The sequence below is a fragment of the Triticum dicoccoides genome, chromosome 5A (assembly GCF_002162155.2).
Source record: "Triticum dicoccoides isolate Atlit2015 ecotype Zavitan chromosome 5A, WEW_v2.0, whole genome shotgun sequence".
NCBI classification, from domain to species: domain Eukaryota; kingdom Viridiplantae; phylum Streptophyta; class Magnoliopsida; order Poales; family Poaceae; genus Triticum; species Triticum dicoccoides.
In genome coordinates this window covers 231693580-231715793 of record NC_041388.1, presented here as the reverse complement: position 1 = coordinate 231715793, position 22214 = coordinate 231693580, and the positions used below count along the sequence as shown (strand labels likewise).

Sequence of the window (22214 nt, the reverse complement as noted above, 5' to 3'; positions counted from 1 at the left end):
CTCGACCACGGCAGAATAGAGAGAAAGGACGAAGGTCGTCCCTTATGCTTAAAACGTAGGCTCTACAGTATGCTATGCTATGTACCGCACCTGAAGTGTGCCTTGCCATGAGTCAGTCAAGGGGTACAAGAGTGATCCAAGAATGGATCACAGGACATCGGTCAAAGTTATCCTTAGTAACTAGTGGACTAAGGAATTTTCTCGATTATGGAGGTGGTAAAAGAGTTCGTCGTAAAGGGTTACGTCGATGCAAGCTTAACACCTATCCGGATAGTTCTGAGTAGAGATACTGGATACGTATAATGGAGCAACAATTTAGAATAGCTCCAAGTAGAACAGTTATTTGTAATAGCTCCAAATAGAACGTGGTAGCTGCATCTAGGAGATGACATAGAGATTTGTAAAACACACACGGATCTGAAAGGTTCAGACCCGTTGACTATAACCTCTCTCACAAGCATAACATGATCAAACCCAGAACTCATCGAGTGTTAATCACATGGTAAATGTGAACTAGATTATTGACTCTAGTAAACTCTTTGGGTGTTAGTCACATGGGGATGTGACCTTGAGTGTTAATCACATATCGATGTGAACTAGATTATTGACTCTAGTGCAAGTGGGAGACTGTTGGAAATATGCCCTAGAGGCAATAATAAATTGATTATTATTATATTTCCTTGTACATGATAATCGTTTATTATCCATGCTATAATTGTATTGATAGGAAACTCAGATACATGTGTGGATACATAGACAACACCATGTCCCTAGTAAGCCTCTAGTTGACTGGCTCGTTGATCAATAGATGGTTACGGTTTCCTGACCATGGACATTGGATGTCATTGATAACGGGATCACATCATTAGGAGAATGATGTGATGGACAAGACCCAATCCTAAGCATAGCACAAGATCGTGTAGTTCGTATGCTAAAGCTTTTCTAATGTCAAGTATCATTTCCTTAGACCATGAGATTGTGCAACTCCCGGATACCGTAGGAGTGCTTTGGGTGTGCCAAACGTCTCAACGTAACTGGGTGGCTATAAAGGTACATTACAGGTATCTCCGAAAGTGTCTGTTGGGTTGGCACGAATCGAGACTGGGATTTGTCACTCCGTGTAAACGGAGAGGTATCTCTGGGCCCACTCAGTAGGACATCATCATAATGTGCACAATGTGATCAAGGAGTTGATCACGAGATGATGTGTTACGGAACGAGTAAAAGAGACTTGCCGGTAACGAGATTGAACAAGGTATTGGGATACCGACGATCGAATCTCGGGCAAGTATCGTACCGCTAGACAAAGGGAATTGTATACGGGATTGATTAAGTCCTTGACATCGTGGTTCATCCGATGAGATCATCGTGGAACATGTGGGAGCCAACATGGATATCCAGATCCCGTTGTTGGTTATTGACCGGAGAACGTCTCGGTCATGTCTGCATGTCTCCCGAACCCATAGGGTCTACACACTTAAGGTTCGGTGACGCTAGGGTTATAGAGATATTAGTATGCGGTAACCCGAATGTTGTTCGGAGTCCCGGATGAGATCCCGGACGTCACGAGGAGTTCCGGAATGGTCCGGCGGTAAAGAATTATATATAGGAAGTGCTATTTCGGCCATCGGGACAAGTTTCGGGGTCATCGGTATTGTACCGGGACCACCGGAAGGGTCCCGGGGGTCCACCGGGTGGGGCCACCTGCCCCGGGGGGCCACATGGGCTGTAGGGGGTGCACCTTGGCCTATATGGGCCAAGGGCAGCAGCCCCAAGAGGCCCATGCGCCAAGAGAAGAGAAAAAGGGGAGAGTCCTAAAAGGGGAAGGCACCTCCGAGGTGCCTTGGGGAGGATGGACTCCTCCCCCCCTTGGCCGCACCCTTCCTTGGAGGAAGGGTCAAGGGCTGCGCCTCCCCCCTCTCCCTTGGCCCTATATATAGTGGGGAAAAGGAGGAGCAACCAATAAAAAAGGCCTGGCGCCTCCCTCTCCCTCCCGTGACACATCTCCCTCCTCCCGTAGCGCTTAGCGAAGCCCTGTTGGAATCCCGCTACTTCCACCACCATGCCGTCGTGTTGTTGGATCTCCATCAACCTGTCCTCCCCCCTTGCTGGATCAAGAAGGAGGAGACATTGCTGCTCCGTACGTGTGTTGAACGCGGAGGTGCCGTCCGTTCGGCGCTAGGATCATCGGTGATTTGGATCACGACGAGTACGACTCCATCAACCCCGTTCTCTTGAACGCTTCCGCGCGCGATCTACAAGGGTATGTAGATCCAATCCTCCCTCGTTGCTAGATGACTCCATAGATTGATCTTGGTGACACGTAGGAAAATTTTGAATTTATGCTACGTTACCCAACACGGACCCCCATCCGGATCATCCGGCCTTGCCTACGTGCATGTCTCCGGGCGGAGGCCCATGTACCCATTCGCCCCCCCCCCTGCGCACTTACCCCTTCGTGGCCTACACTATAAAATAGACCTCCTCCTCCCCATTTTTAGGGTTAGCAAAGTAGTAGCTCATTTAGAGATAGAGCTTTGCTCATCCATTATGTATCTACTCAACGAGAGAGACGGCGGCCCCTCTTCCAAGAAGATCCACCTTGGATTCAAGACCCCTCACGGGAAGATCCCCTCGTTTATTCGAGACCTCCTCATGGTGATGAACCTTACCTTGTATCTTTCCCTTTGTTGTTCATGTACCTTGTGAATCGTGTGTGTTTGATTGTGTAGTGGATGTGTGATTGGAGTTGTTCTTGAGTGTTTTCTCTCTGTTCTTCCCCGTGTTCTTCGTGTTCTTCACGGGATCCGCTCCTTTCGTGAAAGATCGGCTGTATAGGGTTCTACCCTACATCATCTTGGTATCATGAGCCACATTGCTCACGGTTTCGGAGCCTCCCCTTTGTTTTCTAGCGTCATTTTGTTGTTTTTCGTCCTAATCCGAAAATACCCACAAAAATAGCCCCCAATTTTTTTTGTGATTTGTGAGTTTTGATGATGTTTTGTTGATTTTGATCTGTGGATTCGCTTTGTTGCAAGTGGATCTAGCATCTCCCCTAGTTTTCCCGCCTTCCATCCACGAAATCTCCTCAATTTTGCCCCGAAAATCATCCAATTTCCGCGCAAAAATTCGTCCCTGAGAGGAAATTCCGAGCAGTTTGACCTGCCCGGATCATCCGGAAGTACTCCCGGATCATCCGGATCAGCTAGACCCTCTCCCGGATGTCCAGACGCCCCAGACCACAGAAATCCGATTGACGAATCCGGATCATCCGGACCTACTCCCGGATGTCTGGGTAACACCAAAACTGACAGGGCTGAATTCTTGTTTCGGCCATAACTAATTCATCCGAACTCCGTTTTTGACGTTCTTTAGCTTGTTTTGAAGCTCTTAACATCCCCCTTACCACAAAAATACTACCATCACCATTTGAATCCATAAAATTTTAGAACTTTGGCATCTTTTCCTAGGTCTTCCACCATATCATCGACATTACCACCACCGACTTCCGCAACCTAACCAATTGTGACCCATATAGCATTAATGGTTGTTTGAGTTGTGACTTGAGTCTCCTAAGGTGTTTCGGCTACTTAGGGACGGTTGCTTCTTCATCAACCACCACCACCACTTCCGCATAACCTTGACCACCATACACTTCCGCCACCCCAACTTAACCCAATTTTGTTTGAGTTGTGAGTTGTGTCTGCTAAGGTGTTTCGGCTACTTAGGGACGGTGACCTTCAACTCCGACTCACATAACCCCTTACCCTCCATTTCCACATTGCTTGCTCGCAAAACCCATCATTGCATTCCACAATCCCTTTGAGCTTCCGCAACACCACCACCACCACATCCCACTACCACCATTTGACATTTGCCATTTGAGATTTTGAGTTCACGGTTTTTCCATTTCCTAAGGTGTTTTGGCTACTTAGGGATGAGTCTCCATCATCTTTGTATCTCCATCAAGATCACTGCCACTCATCATCGCCAAGGACGGTAACCTCCATATCATCTTGGTATCGTGGTATCCCTCCATTGTATATTCCCTTGCCATTGCATTGATCACCCCTAGCCCATTTTGCGTTACTTGCCTATCGAGACTAGCCATTTGAGTATTGTCGGCAACGTTACTTGTGCACATTAGTGATCCACCATTCCATTGCATACATACCATATCATATTGGTATCATCATATCATCCCTTGTGTCACAAGATTGTTCCCATATATACCCAATTGCTATCTTGGTTTGTGCATTTCGCATTATGGCCATATAAAAAAAGAATAAGCTTTTAAGCAAAAGAGAAAGAGAAAAGAAGCTTGTAAGAAAGTGCCATAGCATCATACCCCATTGCATATAGGATTGTCATATCTGATCATCTTGGATCATCTTGAGAAACACTGGGAACCATACATACATAGCATACTTGGAATAGAAAGTTGATATATCTTTGCATCTTATAGGTAGTGCACAAGTGTTGTATCCGCCTATTGAGCAATCGTGCTAGCGTCTCTTTTGAGTTGTGCAACGCGAGCATTTCCCGTGGATTCCACATTTTGAGCTCATTCCTTGGTTGCACGATCCCATTTATCTATCCATGTGTGCGTTTCCGTGTGCCTTTCATTGCTATTGGTCTACTTGTTTCACTTGCGATTTTGTGAATCTCTTTCAACATTATTGACTCTTGCTAACATTTTGCATTAAATTTTTGTGCCACTATCCTCACCGAGCTACTCCATAAGCTTTAGTTTGTAGGTGTGAGTGAACATGTCCGGTACCAATTCCACTATTCTTTCATCTCACATTGAGTGAAACGGGATACATCCTCAACTTCGTGAAAAGGTAACTTGGTATTATTTATCTCATTTCCTACTCACCTCTACTCGAGTCTTGTGATGGATAGGCAAGGCATTTCACCTTCGGTCTACAACAACAACGACGAGTTTGATGCCACGAATAACTCTACCGATGCCAAGATGCAAGCTCAAATGGAGGAGATCAAAGCCCTCATCAAGTCCTACAAGCGATCTTCCTCATCTTCGAGAAGACGCTCAAGTACACATGCTTCCAAGCTACCATCTCCAGCAAGGTCACATCGGCATTGACACCATCACCACCACGAACGTGAAGGTCAAGAGCTCAACACCAACAACCGCTCAACGACTTCACCATATTCCTTGGCATCTTCGCCAAGCGACTTCAAGGCATCTTCGCCTTCGGATATACGGCATCTACACCAACAAGCACCTTAAGACTACGCTCAAGAGAAGCTCCCCAAGCTCAAGTCCATGACTTCCACGAGCTACTACGGCCTCGACACCCACCATGAGATTCCTTTCTATGGGACTCTAGAACCCGAGGAGTATCTCGAGTGGGAGCGTTCGATGGACGACTACCTCAGGCTACATCAAGTTCCTCCCGAAGATCAAGTGAAGTGCGCCACAAGGAACTTCCATGACTACGCATCCACATGGTGGCTTTACACACCTTCGGAGACCTACGACATGATTTGGCCCAAGATGAAGAGAGATTTGCGGCGAGAGTTCGTGCCTCCAACCTACACGAAACAACTAAAACTCCAATTGGAGAACACCATCCAAGGATCCAAGTCCATCGACGAGTACTTCAAGGAGATGAAGAAAGCCTTGCGACAAGCCGGCGTGGATGACCCCATTTCGATGAAGTTCCACTTCATGATGGGATTGCACAACGACATCTCCAAGACGATCTTCCTCGAGAACTACAAGTCCCTCGACGACAACAACATTGGTGCTCTCAAGGCGGAACAAGAACTCATGAAGGCCAAAGCCTATCCATCCCAAGCTCATTTCGCGATGACCAAGCTCCATGAGAACGAGCATGAGGCTAGTACCACCACGATGTCCAAGCCCGACGAGCTCCAAGAGGATGCTCCCAAGTTTGACTTCACCGCCATCCCTCTTTGTGGCATTGATGTTGCCGAGTCTACTTCGACTCTTTTTCAAGACGGTGTAGCGACGATTACGACTACGGAGCCAATCAAGGAACATGCTTTGGAGGCGAATGACATGGTGACAAGCAAGGATGATGCTTCCATCTTTGGAGGCGAGAGTGATGATGTGCCATCTTCGGCCTTCATCCACAGCGACGACGACGAGAAGGTTGAGCATGGGATTTTCCCTTCGACCATGGCGACGTATGATGACTTGAGTGACTTTTTCCACCATATTGAGAGTGAGAGTGACTTCACCACTAGTCCCATATATGATGTGTTTCCACAATTCCCATGTGAGGAGAACCACAACCTCCACCACTTGAGTGAGATGAGTGACTACACCATACGTGAGATTGAGTGCACCTATTTTGAGGGAGTGAGTGAACCACCACATAGAGAGAGTAAGGTAATTGATACGACATGTGAGGCCACTTCGATTTCTAACTACTTAACCTCTACCTCTATTGTGTCTTCTCATTTGGTGCTAGGTCCCATAGATGACGACGCGCCGATTCGCGATGACTGCGTCCTTCCTTTGGACAAGATGATGGACATGGTGGAATATGATGCACCCCCACATGGTTCCATCAAGATGATGATATTGACCACCATTTGGTCTTTCCCACCTCACCTACACTACTTGAGTGGAATGAAAATGGTAACATAGGTGACGGTGATGCTCTAGTCCCACTAGTGGACATTCTCGACATTGATTTCTTGCATGATGTTGATCAACCTATTACCATGCTTCATACTAGTGCGACTTCCTCATGCGATGATTTACCCATTTATGATGAGTAGGGGAGGACTAGTATAGAATCTAGGCTTACCGTGAAAGAATAGAAAAAGATCCTGGGCTGTTGGATCAAGGATGTACGCTACAGCTTCGTGAGGATGGATCTGTACTCATAATGACACAACTCTGTGCAAATATGTCCCTTTGCTCCAAGTAATTTGCTTCAGGCCCCTCTCTCCCTCAAACCGACTCTCTCTGTCGCTCGCTTCCCCGTTCCCCAATCTCTCGTCACCGGCGGTGGCTGCCCAGGCAGATCCGGTGCTTCCCTGGTGCACGACGGCTACTACTCCCACGTCACCTGCTCCCTGCTTCGTCCCCTCCTACTCCGGCATCCAGGTCACTTGGCTCCATCACCATGGCACCCAACATCGCGTTGCGCATCGTCGTCAGCGACCAGGCCGCCGCCGCCACGGTCCCCTCCTCCCTGGTAACCGCGGTCGGCCCGCCCGCTCAGCTGCATATTCCTAGATCCGGAGGCAAGCTGGTAGTGGTCTAGTGTGCGGTGATGCTACCAGTCTCCTCCTCCCCGGTGCTGCTAGATCTAGCAATAGCTCACCGGAGGTAAAGCCGGTGGTGCTCGATCTCCTCTCTCCCTTCACCTCGCAGGATCAGCAGCATGGTCAGATCTGTTTCTCCCACTACCCTTCTCCCTCTACCTCCTATAGATTTCTCTCTAATGGTAGCTCCCTCTCCTGTGACGACTTGGATGGCTTTCACTGCTTTTCTTTGATGATTAAACAAAGCATGGTGCTTAGTGATATGCCTTAGTGTGGTATGCTATCCAAAAACACATGGGCCTGAAGATTGTCAACATTGGTCGATGTATCTCATAAGTATTTTGTACTGTGCTGTGTTCAAGAAGAAGCATATCCATCTAATGAAAAATTTACACATATGTAGTGTATACGTACTGTTTGATTTTTTTATCAGATTTTGGTTATACTTTTAAATATGCATTTCGTATTTCTTGGAAAAGTGGTTCAGTGGAGGTTGTGCTCCAAAGCGCCACACCCGTGGTTTTAAATATATTTGATGAAATGGTCAAGCCTACTGCTTTTATTTTCAAAGGAGTGCAGAGAGAGTTGGAGCAAAAACAGATGGACATAGTAGATTTTTGTGAGAGGATGAGAAATTTGAATATAACTAGCAGTATGTTCGTGTGTTGTTTTAGATTTTTAAATATCGAATTCACCTGACCAAAATAGTTAGAGAATAGTGTATATATTTAACCGAGAGGTTGAAGTATATCATTCTTGTTTTCAGTTTGCATTCATTATGACCCTCTGCCTGTAAAATAAGACTGTATCTTCTAATTTGCAACCTTTACTTTGCAAGCTTGCAATTGGAGATGACTTCTCAGTTTGCTATGTTTCAGGAGAGATTCTCTGTAACTGAATTTTGTGTACAACACATTTCTGCGCTAGCTTACGATGCATATTCTTTTGTTAATACGATCGGTGCATTCTGTTCAAGCTTTATATAGTCAAAACAAAATTGAATGTCTTCTTCTAGAAAAAAAAAGGTAGTCGCACTTGTTTGTCGAAAAATCTTTTTGTCAATGAAAACGTGACCTAAGTGTCAACGGTTGCTTACAGGATGACCTAACTTAGTGATTTCATGATTTCCAATGTGCAAAAGTTAGCTTCTATTTTGCTTTCTACTCTTTCTGGGTGCACATTATATTTGGCGCATTGGAATGGGCAGCCAAGTGTTGTTTGCTTTCATTTTGTTCATTAGTAGTAGTAAAATATTTGTTCTATAGACCACAAGAAAAGAACTATTGTTCCTCACATCACTATGATATATTATTTGAGCACTACATGAACACATGCTGATTGGAGCCCGGTTATGACCGAGCCTGAAGCCAAAATCAAATAAAATCAGTGACAGTGCTAGAGTCACTACAACCACACCGATGAACTGGTGAAATATAAAATTTGATAAGAATTTTGCTACTAGAGCAATTGAATTGTCAAAGTCTGGTGCACCTTAATTGGTTTCAGCGTGAAGTGGTTCACGACTACTCTTCCTCGGCCATCTTGTTCATTCTTAGTTCCTGCGTCGTTGTGGTTTTCTTGTTATTCCATACTAATATAATGCATGCCATCATTTTCTTATATGACTATTGAATTATAATGATAATATGAATCTGCAGCACAGTAATCATATAAAACCTTTTTGTTCATTGCCATTTTTTTGTCCTTTCCTATCTCTGCTTTTAAGTACTCCTTAAAACTTACAATCTGTTCATCTGAGGTATATGAATGGTTGTTTAAGCTTTCACCTACGTTAAAATTTATGAAGGCACCTGATCAAGAAAACATGAAAGCCCTGTGTGTTTCAAATATTTTTGCAAGAAATATTTTCCCAGTGGAGTATCCTAACATAAATTATTGAGCTCTTTTCGGTAAAAGAAGTGTAGGGAAAGATGTTCTGTTCACTGTCGAAATGTCTATGCAATATACATATTTTGTTCTGCTTCACATGTGAACAATTGCCATTGTTGTGTGTCTAATATTAGACTATCTATGTGGTTAACTGGTTATAGCTAGTATTGTTCTTCTCGAAGTCATGACTGCTTTTGAGTGATAAAACTGTCCAGTGGCTTCAAGGGATACTATTTGATCATACCGTATGCTATTTTCTTATTTGAACATACGACGGTCTATTTGAAAATCCCAAGCCTTATAGGATTGATGTCTAATATGCCTCTGCATTTGCATGCTAGCTTAAGTTTATCAAAACTTTATAGGTAAATATTTGTATTGCCTAAGTCCGCCGGTGGTTGCCAATCCAGAGTGTTCTTTTGTACAAGATAAATAATGTTTTATAATATGTTTCATTATTAGTAAATTGGAATGATCCACAAAATAGCAGGCGGTTCTGCCTGTTCCAGCATACAAGCATACTTTTGGTGTTGTTTTGGGATGAATTGGATTCATCTCTATTTTTCTTTCCATGTGGTATGTGCAGTACACAGTCTGATGGCATTGTTGATGCACATTCATTCAATAAGATCATGAGTAATTATATTAAGTATGAATGGTTGACACTTGTAAGGTCCTGTGCTAACTGAATCTTATTTGTTATTAGGTCTGATCTCTCCCAGCACAAGAAGATCGATGAGCAATAAGCACTAGTAATGGAGGCAGAGGCTATAGCTTTTCTGTTGTGTACCATCAAGTAGCAAAACTTGATGCAATTTCTAGTGGCAATGCTTGTTGGACGACGACTATTTTGGTCATTCATAATTAGTCTTGCATGAGATGTACCAAAAATGATCCTCTCATGCTATGTTACACTTGATAAGCTATGTATGTGTGTCTCCTCTGTTGTGTTCGGTCTGGGATCGTGCAATTTGAAATGTATGTTTAGTTATGATTTCAAGTGGATGGATTAATGTTCTCATGTACCCTGATATTTGTGATGATGTTCAAATACTTTTAGTGACTAACATGTTCAAATGTACGGATTTCTTGCATGGTTCATGATGTAGCAGAAGCTACTAATGAAATAAATATACATGAAATCTCGTACAGTGCATATATATGTGCAGTTTGGTGTAAACCTAAGAGGAGAGGGAGACCTGTACAGGTATGAAAAATCATCCTATTTATGAAGGACAACTTGATTGATATATGAGAGATTCGAGGGGGTTATTGTAGAAGTTATGTTCTATATGTAACTAGTACTGGGGTTTTTCAAGAAATGTACACTAAGAACCCTCCACCTAAATCTGTACCAGCCATCTTCCATCCAATGGCCCAGGTTCATTTTTTCTATTCTTTCACCATAGATCTAGATTCTATGCTAGTCCCTCCCTGATGAGTATGATGATTGCCATGTGGAGTCTATTAGTTGTGATGCCATGTTGCATAGGATTTCTTGTGACAATTCTTTAGGTCACATCATGTTTGCCAATCTGCTTGACTTGTCATATGCTATGCGTGAGATCAATCATATGTCATATTTGCAATCTCTTCATAGTGACTATGCATATGCTATTAAAATAAACCCAATTTGAACATATGGCATAGATGACAAGCCCATGGTTATTGACATTTGTTTTTCTTGTGATGATATTGATATGCTCCCTTTGCATCCTTTATGTCATATGCCAAGCCATGACCACCTAGCTTCGGATATGCATTGTTTTGGATGTTGTCCATTTTCTTCATATGATGTTTTCGATATTGCTCATGAGGAGACCCCCATAATTTCCTCACACATTTTAGGAGATTTTGATTCATCCCATTCATTGCATGATCCCAATACTTGTGTGCACAATATACTCCCCATGAATCATAATGCTATTGATGTGCCATATAATTGCATTCTCAATTTGTGTCCCCATCGTGTTATACACAATAACTATTCTTTCATGATGGATGACATGTTCTTATACCATGCATTCAATTTCTTTGAGCGATTCTTATCTTGTACTAATTGTCACGTGCACATACACATCATGATGGATGATGTGTACATTTACCACACACACAATTTCTTTGGCTTGTGTCTCTTTTGTGTAGGTACCCACGAATACTTGCCAACCTCACAATCCCATGAGTTGACAAAACGAGCTCTAGAGAGCAATGATGACTTGGGATCCCATGGATTGTCTTTCCCACCACTCTTTTCGCGCAAAGACTTCACGCATTTATTCTACATGTCCCTCACATGGTTATGGGTTATAATCCATTACATATTATATGCCCATCTTGCCATGTTCACTTTGCATGATATGCTCATTCCTATGCCTTTGCAATGCATTTGTGACCCATGCTTTGCATTACACATGATGATTGATTCTCATACTTGTATGCGTATTTGCAAGCTTGGTGGAGATATTGCTTGTTATTGCCATGTTTGCTTTGTGCCCCATGCCTATGAAGATACTATGATCTTGCTTTGTATTCGTGCTTGCGATATGTCATGTGCATTGCCTGTGCCTATTATTTGCTCACATGACATGATTGCCATGATTTCCTCTAGTATGTTGCATCTTCGCACTACTAGCTTGCACGACTTGATTACTATGATTGCTTTCCTTGTTGCATCACTAATGATTCATACTTGCTCATTTCATGCGGTTGATGACAACCATCTACATGTTTTGCACATGATTGTTATTGCTTCTTGTCATATATCTCCATATGTTGCCTCTCTCATGCTAGATGATTTTCCATGTATTGACTGCAACTATGCCTTTAGTCTTGATAATGAGTTTGCCCCCATAGCATTATCACATATATGTGGAGATTTTGACATATTTCTTGCGAAGCATGCTTGTCTTACCTCTTTGCACCATATACTTAGTGACCTGAATATTGCCATTGTTGCATCATATTATTCATGCACTTGTATTTCTAATGGTTATGTGCAAGAGAAGAGAATAATCATGATGGATGATGTGTTTATCTACCATGCGCATACGTTCTTTGTTTTGTTGTGTGCATGTGTAGGATACTTGGACTTTGTGCCGACTTTCGCATCACGTGAGTTGACTATTCGAGCTCTTGAGAGCGAACCACGTTCTACCATGACGATTCTACATCGCACTTGCTTGTACTTCGGCATTGTGAAGGATGCACAAGGACACGCCTTCAAGGTGACATCTTTCATGAGCATGGATATTATGGATCATCAACTTGTGTTGCTTGCACCATGAGGCTTATAGTTCATTTTGGACCACTTGATTGCACACATGTTAGATATCTTGCTTCGACTTGTCATTTTCACCGTTCCATGCATCATGATATATATGCCTTGTGTGTTGCATCCAATTCTTGGATTACTTGCTCCTATCATATGTTTGGTTGCAACAATGTCACTTCTTCACATATGACATGTCCCATTGCTTGTCACATGATTGACTTGATTGCCTCACACATGATGAACAATTGCTCTTTCTATTTTGTTGAGTGCCATACTATCTTCACTACACCCTATGCACATTATGCTTGGATTGTCTTGCACTTGTCCCATTTGTTTAGACACTTCATTTTATTTGGTGTTGTGAATGTTTGCTATGCCTACCATAGACCATTTGTCGAGTGCTTTATGCATGATTGCTATGACCATGAGGTACATGCTTATTCTCTTCTCACACACATTTGCATCACTACCTCACATTTACATGCTTGTTTCCATGATGACCTTCATTATGCTCAATTTTTGTGCTTACATGTCATGTCACAATCCTTTGTCACACCATATGCTATGCTTGATGATGACACTTGTTGGGTGACTTACCTCTTGAATGCTTGGTTTTGCACTAACGCTAACCACATTTGTTTTTCCAAGTGTTTGTTGTTCTTGCTCCTTTTGAAGGAATCACTAGACAGTGCGACATTGGAGAGTGCCCATTTCGAGCTTCAAAATGACAAGTACTTGGTGAGCGTCCACTCCTACACGACGACGCCATCCCTTTCCCATGGTGATTTGGATTTCGATCCGAGGTCGGATCTTTCCCAAGGGGGAGGGGATGATGCGGAGCATCCTACGGACATCACCATGTCAAGAGTCCATTTGGCAAGTGACACGTGCGACATCCACTTCACATACACAAAGGTGAATCATCTCCTTTACATGTGTTCACTTGACCCTCTCGAGGATGGTATACTACTTGACACTCCTCCCGTGTGCATGCATAGGTATTTTCGGAGCTTCACGGATGTCGAGGAGGAGTGCCAGCGCCAAGGAATGACTACACTGTTCGCGAGGGAGGCATAGAAGAGAAGACGGAAGTAAGGAGAAGAAGATGGAGCAGCTGTAGGAGTCAGGCCGGACATCCGGACCGCCGTCCGGATCATCCGGGTCCCCCTCTAGATCATCCGGGTAATCCCATAGCCTTGATGGCCGAAGCGTGAAGAAGCTCCCCGGCGGAGCCGGATCATCCGGACGAGGTCCCGGATCATCCGGACGATGCACGGATCATCCGGACCACCATCCGGATCATCCGGTCTTGCCTGCGTGCATGTCTCCGGGCCGAGGCCCATGTATCCTTTCGCCCCCCTCACTTACCCCTTCGTGGCCTAGACTATAAATAGACCTCCTCCTCCCCATTTTTAGGGTTAGCAAAGTAGTAGCTCATTTAGAGATAGAGCTTTGCTCATCCATTACGGATCTACTCCACGAGAGAGACCGCGCCCCCTCTTCGAAGAAGATCCACCTTGGATTCAAGACCCCTCACGGGAAGATCTTCTCGTGGATTCAAGACCTCCTCATGGAGATGAACCTTACCTTGTATCTTTCCCTTTGTTGTTCATGTACCTTGTGGATCTTGTGTGTTTGATTGTCTAGTGGATGTGTGATTGGACTTGTTCTTGAGTGTTTCCCCTTGTGTTTTCTCTTCGTTCTTCCCCGTATTCTTCGTGTTCTTCGCGGGATCCGCTCCTTTTGTGAAAGATCGGCCGTATAGGGTTCTACCCTACATCAGTCGACCTGCTCTCGCCGCTCGCGTCGCCCAGACGATGCCCTCGGCGGGCCTCCCTACCGATCTCCATCACTTGCCGCCACTGGCTGGGCGGGGCATGAGCAGCAAGCTTCGTCACTGCACCCCTCCATGCGGCGGGACGGACGCTCCGCCACCCCGTCGTTGACTCCGTCCGGCTCATCGTCCCACGCTCATCATGGCCCGGCGAATGCGCAGGCTACGTTGCTCATGGAGCGCGAGCTCCTGCGCTACCGCCCAGTCGACGACCTCTACAAAGACTGGCTGGACTGCATCACTAAGCTTGTCAGCGCGGCTGGGGGCTCTCCTGCACCGTCCCTCTCACTGCCACGCCTGCCGCCTCCTACGAGCGACGTAGCCCATGGAGCGCCTCCGCCACCTCCCCGTCAGGACATCGCCCTCGGTCCAGGGTGCGCGTCCCCATGGCATGACCCGCTGTGCAGGGCGCCCGCACACGAAGAAGAAAGCTGCCAGGAGGTCCAACAGACGCAAGAAGGTGCTCGAGCGCTCCCTCCACCACCACGTCAAGACCGTGCGCCACCTGCAGTGGTGGCGCATGAGAACCAAGATCAGGCTCCACCTCCATGACGGGCTCCGGTGACCATAGCGGGCTGTCGCGCCTTCACCCCTGAGGTATGCAGCATCGTCTGGCCGGGCAAGTTCAAGCCCGACCTGCGTCCACGCTACGACGGCACCCCCAACCCTGCGGAGTTCCTGCAGCTCTACGAGCTGAGAATCAAGGTGGCTAGCAGCGACGAAAAGGTCATGGCGAACTGGTTTCCCATGGCCCTCAAGGATGGCGTGCGCTCGTGGCTCCTGAATCTACCCGCGGGATTGATCTCCTCCTGGGGCGAGATGCGCGAGCGTTTCGTTGCCAACTTCCAGGGCACTCGCGACCGCCCGCCTGCCGCGGGTGACCTGCGGCACATCAAGCAGCAGCCAGGGGAGACCCTGCAGAAGTACATCCAGCGCTTCAACAACATCCACCTCAAGATCCTCAAGGTTTCGGACGAAGCCATCATCTCGGCGTTCTCCGATGGCGTCCGCGATGTCAAGATGAAGGAGGAGCTCGCCATCCATGAGGACCTGTGCATGGCTCTGGAGATGTTCAACATGGCAACCAAGTGCGCGACAGCTGAGGAAGGGCGCCTCTCCCTCCTCGAACTCCCAGCGGTTGACCCAGAAGACAAGAAGGCCAAGGCCCAAGACGTGAAGCGCAAGGGGGCTGTCGTGCTCGCGGCTGAATCAGAGATGAAGCGCGGCTGCGACTACCCAGAGTTATCCAAGAGCAGCCTTCCATTCTGCGTCTTCCACAACATACACAACCACAACACCAATGACTGTCAGGAGCTCAGGTCCATTTGCGATGGGCGCCTCGGTCGACGCCCCGAGCGCAATGATCGAGGCTACAGCCGTGGAGGCGGCAGAAGTGGATGACGTTGGGATGACCGCGGTCTCTGCCAGGAGTGGCGCGACCAGCCTCATGAGGATCGTTGGCAAGGCCAGCCTCACGAGGGTGCCTGGAGAGACCAGCCTCGTGAGGACCATCCTGAGGGCAATGCCGGCCTCCCTCCGTTGCCACCACCACCAAGAAGGAACAATGACCACCACCAGGACGAGGAGGGTGGGGGCTTCCCCGAGCCTCGCGCCATCACCTGCATCTTGGGCGGTGCTCAGGCCCCAGCCTCCCAGCGCATCTTCAAGCAATTCGCTCGTGAGGTGAACACGGCCCTCCCCATGCTCGAGGCCACACGCCCGCTCAAGTGGTCCAAGTGCACCATCACCTTCAGCTCGTCCGACCAGCTCAAGTGCGCAGCGACTGCCGGTGCCCTCCCAATGCACTGCTCGCTCGTTATCAACAATGTCCTTGTCACCATCATCGATGGCAGTGCGGGGCTCAATGTTCTTTCCATCGAGACGTTCGACCGCCTCCAAGTGCCCTATGATCAGCTGCAGCCCACCAAGCCCTTCTCAGGAGTGACCGACGGCTCCACCACCCCGATAGGGCAGATCCACCTTCCCGTCACCTTCGGCCAACGCTACAACTACCGCACTGAGCTCATCAACTTCGACGTCGCCCACATCCCCCTTCTGTACAATGCCATCCTTGGATATCCAGCCCTGGCCAAGTTTATGGAAGTGACTCACCACGGTTACAATGTCCTCAAGATGTCGGGGAACCATGGAGTCATCACGGTAGCTTGCGAAAAGAAGGGTGCGGTGTGCTCTCTCAAGCACGCCTACCAGGTTGCAGCAGTTGAAGACCCAGACAACGAATGCACCATCTACCCTCCTGAGGCTGTCCCCAAGAAGAAGTTGTAGTTGCTCCGCCAAGAGCCTCAGGAGAGCGGAGTCTCCAGTGGCACCACCTCAAGACCTGCGCCCACGAACGAGGCGCCTCCCTCTTGCGCATAGGAAGGCGCGCTCGGTGCCCTCCTCAGGATGGGCTTGGGGGCTCTCTTCTAAAGGGACTCTGACTTAGCCAATGTCATGAAGGAGGCGCTCGGGCACCACATGGAGACATGCTTCATTGCATGCTTCCCTCGCGAGGGCACTAGGCACGGGGTGCCAGGTGCTTAGGAATTCATCACCAAGGCGACCGAAGAGCTTCAAGAAGCATGAGCCATGCGTGGCGACCACCGCCCACTGCTTGTCGTGGCTCCTTGTCCTGGCGAGGATAGCGAGCTGCGCGTCTGCATCAACATCCCAGGGCTCAACAGAGCCGCATCCCAGGAGCGCTTCTGGCCTTCGCCCGTTGGTCGGTGTGAGGGTCCATCTCACTGCTATGTTCGCATGCCCTTCGGCCTGTCGAGCGCGGTTGTTACCTTCCAGCGCCGCCTACGAGGCATCATGGCGGCTCAGGAGGCTAGGCACCACGCGGTCCTGGTGGAGATGGTGATGGTTCTCAACCAGCCTCCCGAGCCTCCAGAGCCTCCCAAGATTCAGGAACCAGGCGGCTCGTGAGGAGCAACCTCTTCAGCATGCATCTTCAACTACTTCAACATCTCTTCAACAACGGTGCCAGGTGCATTTTCCGGTTTATTCTGTTGGGGGCGCCCCTCGGGTCGCATTATCCCCAGACCGCATGGGCCTGTCCCTGCGGCATGTATCTTTGTTGCATCTTCCAGTCACACTGTTGGGGGCGCCCCCTTAGGCTCATTATCCCCAGGTCGTGTGGGTCTGTCCCTACGGCATGTGTCGTTCTTGCATCTATCCGAACTAGCTTTACCTCCTCCCATAAGCTGACTTATGATTATCACCTGCTTACCTGATTGTTTATTGCCCTTCGCGGCCTCCTGAGTTGCTGACAGGCCTGATGCTCATCCCGCAATAGGGGCCACACGTGCTGGCATGGCGCTTGTGCTCGGGTCCGTCCCTGCAATGCTGACAAATCCGAGAGATCGAGCTCTGGCTCGCGGCCTGCCCCGCGCACGTCACCTCACCAGGTCCTCGGTGCCCTCATCTTCTTGCGGAAGGATTGACAGCAGGATAGCAAACTCGCAGGAATCTCCAGAGCTTAGCTATGGGTGGCCCCCGCCGGCTGCCCCCTTTCCGCGCGATTCACTTGCGCGTTAAAGGGGGGGCTCTTGAGCATCGCGCCTCAAGAGCTCCTACTGACTCTCCAACCCTCACCCCCTGGCCTTGACCACGGCATCGCGACCTGGCATACCAGCGGCGACTGAGCCTCGCTCAAGGGTCGGGACCCGAGGACGTAGAGCACTTAGATGAGCGGGGAAAGAGGAGGCCGGTGTGAGCCTTTCCTGGCAGCGCCACTGCTAAAAGAACAATCAAGCCCCGGGCAAGGGAATCACCCCAGGCCCTTTAAGATAAGTCACCTATACGCAGTAGCCTGATGCCGTTGTCCGGAATTTTCGACTCTTGCAACCTCGCTCTGGCAATGTCGCTTTCCTTTTCGGCCTTCGAGGAGCTGCTTGCATGCCAAAGGGGACCTCTTGAGCATCGTGCCTCAGGAGCTCTTACTATACTTCGGGCCACTCACCTCCTGGCCTTGACCACGGCATCGCGACCTGGCATACCAGCGACGGCTGAAGCCCGCCTAGGGACTAGGACCTGTCGGCGTAGAGTACTAAAGCTACCGCGGGAACGAAAAGGCGGAACAATGCCAGAGCGAGACACGCAGCCGAATCTCATGCTAAGAATAGTAAACATTGGAGCAAAAGCATTATAGGTTCTTTACATACCCCCACGAGGTTCATTTCGATTTCTCGTAGGGAACAAAAGGAGAACATCCTCAAGAAGCCTTGACTACGGGCACCGCCGTCGACACCAACATCAATAGTGGGCCACATGAGGCCGACACCAACCCCATCCAGATCACTGTCGGCGTCGGGCGGAGGTCGCTGCCGCGTTCCGGGCACGGCGAGAGCTAGAGGGCACGTAGCTGTCATCGATCGACTCCGGAGACTCTCTAGGCTCGGGAGAGTCGCTGGACTCACAGGAGTCGTCGCTGCTGCCGGAGGAGCTGTAGGCAGTACCAGCGGCAGGCCCTGCAATCTCTGCCTCGCCATGATGACGGCTTCCTCCAGGGCAGCACTCCAGGCGGCGGCCTTCCTCGTCGAAGACCTTGAAGAATAGCGTGGAGGCACCATCATACTCGAAAAAGATGGCGAGGGCCCCCTCCGCGCAGCAGGCGCGGGCGACCTCGCCCCATCCTTGGGTCATGAAGATCTTGCCCGGGTAGATGACCTCGACACCCGACCTCGTGGCCAGACTGTAGCACCTAGCGTGCTGCAGCCACAGCTCGAGCGGCCCCCTCGGCGGCATCTCCTCAGTGAAGAATTGCGGGAACCAGATCCACGTGCGCGGTGGCATAGCTGCCCACATCAAGAACTCACGCGAGGAGCCTTCGGCGTGGGTTCGCAGGCTGGCCGACCGTGCGGACCCAGCTTGGTCACTGCAGCCGTGGCTCACGCGGCGGGGGGCACTGCCGCTCTCTCTAGAGCCTAGCACCCGAGCGTATAGAGCGAGCGGGAAGCCAGGTGGTGGCCGCTCGTACCAGGGCCGCGTCACTTCCTGCCTCTTCCCCGCGTCGTGAGGACGCCTGGACCTTTTCTTCGGTGGGTGCAGTTCAGGCTCCTCGCAGATGGCCTTCCCTTTGTTGAAGGAAATATGCCCTAGAGGCAATAATAAGGTTGTTATTTATATTTCCTTATATCATGATAAATGTTTATTATTCGTGCTAGAATTGTATTAACCGGAAACTTAGTACATGTGTGAATACATAGACAAACAGAGTGTCACTACTATGCCTCTACTTGACTAGCTCGTTGATCAAAGATGGTTAAGTTTCCTAGCGATGGACAAAGAGTTGTCATTTGATAAACGGGATCACATCATTAGAGAATGATGTGATTGACTTGACCCGTCCGTTAGCTTAGCACGATGATCGTTTAGTTTATTGTTGTTGCTTTCTCCATAACTTATACATGTTCCTATGACTATGAGATCATGCAACTCCCGAATACCGGAGGAACACTTAGTGTGCTATCAAACGTCACAACATCACTCGGAAACTATAAAGATGCTCTACAGGTGTCTTTGATGGTGTTTGTTGAGTTGGCATAGATCGAGATTAGGATTTGTCACTCTGAGTATCGGAGAGGTATCTCTAGGCCCTCTCGGTAATGCACATTACTATAAGCCTAGCAAGCAATGTGACTAATGAGTTAGTTACGGGATGATGCATTACGGAACAAGTAAAGAGACTTGCCAGTAACGAGATTGAACTAGGTATTGATATACCAACGATCGAATCTCGGGCATGTAACATACCGATGACAAAGGCAACAACGTATGTTGTTATGCGGTTTGACCGATAAAGATCTTCGTAGAATATGTAGGAGCCAATATGAACATCCAGGTTCCACTATTGATTATTGATTGGAGATGTGTCTAGGTCATGTCTACATAGTTCTCGAACCCATAGGGTCCGCACGCTAAACGTTCGGTGATGATCGGTACTATGAGTTTATGTGTTTTGATGTACCCTGAGACTAGCCACCCGCCTAGGGAGTTTATAAACAAAAAATATCACTAATTCCATCTTCTATACTCAGATATACCATGAGACTTGTAATATGATTCGTGATCTCGCAGTTTGGAGTCCCGGATATGATCACGGACATGACGAGGAGTCTCGAAATGGTCAAGACATAAAGATTGATACATTGGACGGCTACATTCGGACACCGGAAGTGTTCTGGGTGATTTCGGAGAAAACCGGAGTGCCGGAGGTTACTGGAACCCCCCCGGGGAAAGTTGGGCCTTCATGGGACATAGGGCAGAGGGGAGGCAGCCCACATGGGGCAGCCGCACCCCCTCCCTATAGGGAGTCCGAATTGGACTAGGGAAGGGGGCGCACCCCTCCTTTCCTTCTCCTCTTCCTCTCCCTTCCTTCCTTCCCCTTGCCCTCCTAGTAGGACTAGGAAAGGAGGAATCCTACTCCTACTAGGAGGAGGATTCCTCCTCCTTTGATGTGCCACTAGGGCCGGCCGACCTCCCCCCTTGCTCCTTTATATACGGGGGCATGGGGCACCCTAGGACACACAAGTTGATTACTTTTAGCCGTGTGCGGTGCCACCCTCCACCATAATCCACCTCGGTCATATCATCGTAGTGCTTAGGTAAAGCCATGCGCTGGTAGCTTGATCATCACCATCATCATGCCATCGTGCTGACGAAGCTTTCCCTCGACACTCAGCTAGATCGAGAGTTCGTGGGATGTCACCGAGCCGAACGTGTGCAGACCGCGGAGGTGCCATACTTCCGGTACTAGGATCGGTCGGATCGTGAAGACGTACGACTACATCAACCGCATTGTCATAACGCTTCTGCTTACAGTCTACAAGGGTACATAGACAACACTCTTCTCCTCTCATTTCTATGCATCACCATGATAGATCTTGCGTGTGCGTAGGAATTTTTTTGAAATTACTGCGTTCCCCAACAGTGGCATCCGAGACAGGTCTATGCGTAGATGTTATATGCACGAGTAGAACACAAAGGAGTTGTAGGTGTCAGTATATACATATTGCTTACCGTCACTAGTTGATTCTTGATTCGATGGTATTGTTGGATGAAGCAGCCCAGACCGACATTACGCGTATGCTTACGTGAGACTAGTTCTACCGACGTGCTTCACACACAGGTGGCTGGTGGGTGTCAGTTTCTCCAACTTTAGTTGAATCGGATTCAATGAACAAGGTTCTTTCTGAAGATCAAAAAGCAATCACTATACCACGTTGTGGTTTTTGATGCGTAGGTAAGAACGGTTCTTGCTCAGCCCGTAGCAGCCACGTAAAACTTGCAACAACAAAGTAGATGACGTCTAACTTGTTTTTGCAGGGCATGTTGTGATGTCATATGGTCAAGACATGATGCTAAATTTTATTGTATGAGGTGATCATGTTTTGTAACACAGTTATCGGAAACTGGCAGGTGGCATATGGTTGTCGCTTTATTGTATGAAATGCAACCGCCATGTAATTGCTTTACTTTATCACTAAGCGGTAGCGATAGTCGTAGAAGCAATAGTTGGAGAGACGACAACGATGCTTTGATGAAGATCAAGGTGTCAAACCGATGACGATGGTGATCATGACGGTGCTTTGGAGATGGAGATCAAAGGCACAAGATGATGATATCCATATCATATCACTTATATTGATTGCATGTGATGTTTATCCTTTATGCATCATATTTTGCTTAGTTCGGCGGTAGCATTATAAGATGATCTCTCACTAAATTTCAAGGTATAAGTGTTCTCCCTGAGTATGCACCGTTGCTACAATTTGTCGTGCCGAGACACCACGTGATGATGGGGTGTGATAAGCTCTACGTTCACATAAAACGGGTGCAAGCCAGTTTTGCACACGCAGAATACTTGGGTTAAACTTGACGAGCCAAGGATATGCATATATGGCCTCGGAACACTGAGACCGAAAGGTCGAGCGTGAATCATATAGT

At 48.0% G+C, this 22214-nt stretch overlaps 1 long non-coding RNA gene across 1 annotated transcript; it reads left to right on the top strand.

Moving 5' to 3' along the window:
* Window positions 1-6931: 6931 nt before the first annotated feature.
* LOC119300775 lies at window positions 6932-10122 on the top strand. The gene is made up of 2 exons (XR_005146728.1): window positions 6932-7391; window positions 9866-10122. It is a non-coding gene; the product is annotated as an uncharacterized LOC119300775 (long non-coding RNA).
* The last annotated feature ends 12092 nt before the right edge of the window (window positions 10123-22214 follow it).